Here is a 6038-nt window from a genome sequence, read left to right as displayed (position 1 = left end):
GAAAGTGGAGAGAGAAGTTTTAGAGCTGTTGACTTTGAAGTAATTTCAAAAAATTTAAAAAATCTTTGGAAGCTGCAGTATGAGATCTCTGTTGTGCAAAACACTGTGAAATATTCAATTTAGTACTTCATGAGGTGGCTGGGACTATACATTTCTACCCTGCTGCTTTTAATTCAAAAACCACAGGTTTGGGGTTTTGTTGTTTGGTATGACAATTGTATGAAGATATGTCTTCCATACATGGTTGATCACAGAACTTTCCTTTTAATATTACTATATGGAAAACTTACATAACTCAATTTCCTATCTGCTTATGGCTTTAAAGTTGGTACATCTGTATGGATGGTTATAGAAAGAGACTCAGACTCCTATACAGAGGATGTAGATCCTGTCTGGAGGCTTTATAGTTGTTAGCATGACCAACCAGCTCCAGAAGAGCAGTGTGTTTGCTCTGTTGTACATGTTCAGCTGGGTCACATTCATAAGGTGTTCTCCTTATGCAATTCAGCTGCCAAGTTATCTCATCCTCCAGGAATTTGTCCCTGACATTTTTGCTGATGAAGGGTAATTGTGTTCAGCCTCACCCATACAAATAACTTTTCTGAGACAGGAAGACGGCTCTTTCAAAATTGTCAGAGATGACTATCAGACTTGCTAAGTATGGATTTCATAAGGCTTGAGAAGACACTTAGTCTGAGTCCAAAACTTTAAACTGAATGGGGAAAAATTAAGGTTTGATGTTAGAGAGAAATTCTTTACTTTAGGCAGTGAGGCAATGACTCAGGCTGCCCAGAAGGATTGGTTGGATGGGTCCCAGAGCAGCCTGATCTGGTGAGCAGCGACCCTGCCTATGGCAAGGGGGTTGGAATTACATGATCTTTAAGATCTCCTCCAACTTAATCTATTCTATGTTTCTACAATTCTATGATTGTAATACTTTTACTACAAAATGAAGTAAGATGATAAGTAGTCCATTATTATGGAAGCAAATTAAAAGAGAAAGAAGTCATTTTTGATGAAAGTAGAAACCAAGTAGACACTGGACTAGAATTTAATCTACCCAAATTCTATTTTATCTAAAAGCTTTCTGTCTCCTCCAATTGTAACATTCTCTGCACTCATATCCTGTTTCTTTGACCTTTATTACACAATCTGTGAGCACAATCCGGTCCCATTGTCATCAGCATTAAAATGTATTCGGACTGCAGCAGAGCCAGGATTTTCATGCCAGTGCTTTGCTGTGCATTAAGACAGAAAATGTACTCCTGCTGGGACTCGGTCAGCAAGTCAGCTGGACACCCAGGTACCACTCACTGGTGATACGTAAAGTATCACACCCAGGTGTGCAGCAGTGTTTTTCATCTCCTCTTCATGGATTACACAACTCTTTGAGAGTCGGTAAGTGCCAAGAGCAGAACATCCAAACAAACTCAATTAGACTAGGGGTCTTTACCCATTTGATATTTGCTTTTTTTGTGGGCTCTGGGGTTGGATTTTTCAAAACACAAGCATGCATTTCCTGTGTCACTTGGTGCTGTAGCTCAACAAGGGAAAGTAGGATGCAAGCCGTGAAGGTAACAGAGCTTGCTAGCCAGGCAGTGGATATGATTGTGACTTATGGGAAGGCTGGATAGTCCCCCAAGCAAACACGAAATGGTACTGGAATCCCAAAGCTGCCACCAAGGCCACCCACCCTGAGCACATTTGTCTCCAGCACAGCCCCCCTGCTCGGGTGGCAGCTGTGGCCTGCACGCCTCTGGGACAGACATGGAGAGCAGGCCGTACCATGACAGCTTTGTGCAGGCACTCTTCTGATGGAGGTGCGGTGCATCCCACCCTGATCATCATACTTAGCATCCCCTCCATTGCAAGCCTGAGAGGCTCCAACAGTGTGGGAATTGAGAGTTTCCAAAAATACAGCACAAAGATCTAAGAAACTGCCTGTGAAGGCAGCATTCCAGGCCCAGATACTTGGGGCAGGCTCCAAAACATCGTAGGGAGAGAAGGGTGTGGAGTTGCCCTGGCCACCTGTCCCTGGAGGAGATCAATACACATGATGATGGCTTACACCAGCTGTTGTTTTCCCTCTCTGCTCCTGGCTGAATATCCTCATGCCTGGACTTTGCTAACCTCAGACTGCCGCTGTTGTGCCACTGCCCTCATTATTTCTTACCCTTCGCCATCTCACAGAAAAATTGTGCTCTTATTAGGCTCTGAATTCCTCCAAGTATTACTTCCCTGACATAAATATTTCTCCTTCACTCCCTTGTTCCCATTATTTTGAGTCTTTGCAGACATTAAAGGCTGGCAATAGAAGGGCAAAGAGGCGGAGGTGGGGGAGTGAAGGCAAATATAAAGACGATCACACAGGTTTTCTGTTTCTTATCCCTCAATTTATACTTTTTGGAATATGTCCCTTTACAGAACCAGTTTGCTTAACTTTTCTGACTGCTAGAGTATTACAGCTGTATTCACCACAATTTTCTTTTTGTTGTTGATGTTGTTGTTGTTGTGTGTGTATGTGTGCGTGTGTGCATATCACAACAAAATTTTTACAAATATCACAGGAAAGGGATGCTAGAAATGAACTTGCAGTCAGAATTTGTTTAAAACACAGCAGCTGCTCTCACTGCTGGTGCACTCAAAGCAAAGCTTTCCGTAAGCTCTCTGATATTGTACGAAGGTAATCCAACTACTTTGATGCAGCTTAATGGTGATCAGGCTCTTATATACCATTATTAAAATGACCTAAGCTTTTTAACATTTCAGAGAGTTGTGGTCAGAGCCCCACATTCAGCTTCAGGTTACTGCGGGTGCTTAGATACTGTAGTGAAGGAGTCCAGGATTTCGATGCCTTTGTGACACAGTGCAGATTCTCTCATGATGTGCTGAAATAGACCACTTTCTTTCCTTCTGAAGAATTCTGACAGACTGTTGACCTGGTACAAATTATTTAGCCCCACTACACTACAGTGATGCAAACTCCTCTTACCAAACTCTGATACCCAGTTGAAAAGGTCTAGGATTTCTGTAATCGCCTGCTGACAAGCAAATACTTGAAAGCATTTGTTATTTTTCATGCTTGATAAATATATTCTCGTAATACATGACAGATGTCAATACTCTGCGGTACTATTTTTAAAGGACTGATTAAAAATTGCTTTCATTTAAAAACATGTTGAACATGAAAACGGTCCATCTAAAACAGGAGTCAGTAGTCATCATCCATTGATTGTGTCTATTTACAAATCACGTCAGTCAGTTAGCTGAAGCAGAAGAAAAACATGAGCCCTGCTGCACAGCTCTGCTGTGGCACAGGAGGTAAAGTGCACACCAAGACCCATTTTTTTCTAAATCATCTTGAAAACTGATTCCATTTATATACAATTTTATTCTTTTTTTTTTCTTTTTTTCTTTTTAATTAAAAGCACGATTATAGCCTAAGCAATGATCTTCAAATTTCCCACACTGTGAAGTTATATTCTCTCCATGATTTCCATGACTTAGAAATCAGTAGCTCCTTTACTAGTTTGAAGAGCTGGTGCTTCCATGGTTAGCAGCAACAAGTATACCCAGGAAAAAAAGCATAAGGAAACGTAGCAAAAGCATACTGCTTAGTTCAGGTATGTAAAATTTAAGATAGCTGAATTTCAGGCACATTTTATGTGAACAAGTGTGTGCCTCATTCACATGCATGGTTATTTCAGTTAAGTAGGCTTGCTGTTTGAAGTATGTTGTAAGGACTGAGCTGGCTTCCACAATTCAAGTCAAAAACTAATCACCACTGGCTTAATTGGACTCAGTACCATTAAGATAAATGCATTACAAAGCAACCTTTACTACTAAAACAACATTTGGAAGATAAGACTGAGTTTCAAATAGTCCATTTCAGCTTTTTAAAATCCAACTCATGTTGTGGGTGCTTACAGCTCAGTTACATACATAAATCTAGTTTTTGCATGTGATTTTCATCTTCTGAAATTCTGAAATTTGATTCTGGAAATACACCTTTTTACCTTTCTTTTTTCGTATGATATTTTCATACTTTGAAAATCATTTAGGGAATATTTAAGGTTTTGAAGTTGTAAGTTGTGGATTTGCCTTGCTCTTGACACTGCTGCTCTGCAAATAAAGATGTTCTTACTTCACTGACTCTTATTTCAAAAAAGACAAAAAAAAAAAAGACAAAAAAAAAAGGGTAAAGACCAGAAAACATCCTCCGACTCATTTCCTGACAAGTTGTCGGGGTTTTTTTTTTTTTTTTTGTTCTGTTTTTTTATTTTTTTTATATTTTTTTTTTTTACAGGAAAGGAAGGAAGAGATCCCTTTTCACCCTCCTTTTTGGAAGCAATAATTTGGTATTCTTATTTCCAGAGAGCACATGCCTGCCTTGACTGAGCCACAGCTTTTCAGATTCCCTATCTTATCAGTGTTAACACTTTCTGTCTATCCTAATATCAAAACGTTTTTTCTGCTTACAGTTTTAGTTTCCTCCACATTACCTTGGACTTCACTGTTCAGTTGCTGCATGTGCTATGGCTGTACATGTTTTACTAGCTCCTCCTAGAATAGCAAAAATAATTTTTTTATAAAAACTCAGTGATAAACTTTAAGTCCAGGGCTGCCCATTCAGCAGCTGTGATGTTAGCCAGAATTAGGGAAATGGTAACAGAAAGAACGGAAATTACAGAACTAACTTACAGAAGAAGAATGACTGTTTTACCCAGCTAGTGTTCAAAATGTATTTTTTTAGTTTCCCTTGCAATGTGTTTAGAGCAAGAGTATTCAGAAGCAAAAATAGCAATAAGTAGGACTGGTATCAGGAAGAAAAAATCTAAGGGTGTGCTGAGATATTACCTGGACTATGTAATTTTTCAGAAGTTTGTCAGATTTTCTATTTCATTTTAAACCTAACTTATGTATAACAGACATAATCACCTAGAAATTTATTAAAATGCATAGAGACATTCAACTATCTCTGCTTCTGCCAACAAAATTGCAAAGCTATAGAATTGTAGGTGGGTCTACTATCTTTATACATTTCTAGAGTACAGAAATGCTCACTGATATATACCCTGACAAGTTACACATTTCTTCTATCTGTCTATAATGCCATTATTCTATCAATCAACTATTTTTCTTTCCTTTTTTTTTTTTTTTTTTTTTTTTTTTTTCCCTGTCCCCTCATTTACGAAAGTGATTATATTGTGAGCAGGAAAAACAGGGAACTTTGAAAGTTTGTAAGAAACTAGAATAAACTGCATCTGAAAATCTGGGAAAGTCAGGAGAACGTGCAACATATTTTCCCTTGATAAAATTGAGAAAAGCACAAAAGTACTCTTGAGACATATGTGTTTCCTTCTGCTGAGTGACAGCCTTAAGGACAGTACATGTGAGAGAAGTTTTAGAGGTAAAAACATTTTTTCTTATAACTGAGTAGCAGAGAATCAGGGGTGTTTGAAGCACATGTAAATTGGCAGTGCAGTCTTTGTCCTTCTGTGTTGTTTTCTCTTTTCCATCTCCTATGCATGCATGGGTGCATTTTTGCCTTTTGTCTAAATCTCTCTGTGGAGCCCTGAACCAACCTCCAGAGCAGAATGAGAGGCATAAGACACAGAGGTTTGAGAAGTCAAAATAAACACCATAATCTCTATGAAAATATCTCCCAGAAATCTAAGGATATTTTATATGTGTTAATTGTCTTCCCTGCAGGTGCCCTCAAAACACCTATTTAGCATCAATCACTTATACTGACAGTATTGCATAGATGAGAATTGCATACTTGCAAATCTGGGTTTTCATCACAGCAGTGCAGTTTTCAGAGCTAATTGATATCTCTGCTGAACAAGACACTGAAACATACACTGTCTTTGTTGCATACATTTTATATGAAAAAGAAGATTAAAGGAAAAAAAAAAGCAAACAAACATGCTCAGAAAAAAAGGAAAAGAAAAAAAAAAAGAAAAAAGAAAAAGAAAAAGAAAAAAAAATAATAATAACAATATAAAGAAAACCAACAGTTTGACTTGTGATACAGA

Source organism: Excalfactoria chinensis, chromosome Z (assembly GCF_039878825.1).
Source record: "Excalfactoria chinensis isolate bCotChi1 chromosome Z, bCotChi1.hap2, whole genome shotgun sequence".
Classification (NCBI taxonomy): domain Eukaryota; kingdom Metazoa; phylum Chordata; class Aves; order Galliformes; family Phasianidae; genus Excalfactoria; species Excalfactoria chinensis.
The sequence above is the reverse complement of the archived record's forward strand: the minus strand, read 5'-3'. Positions refer to the sequence as shown.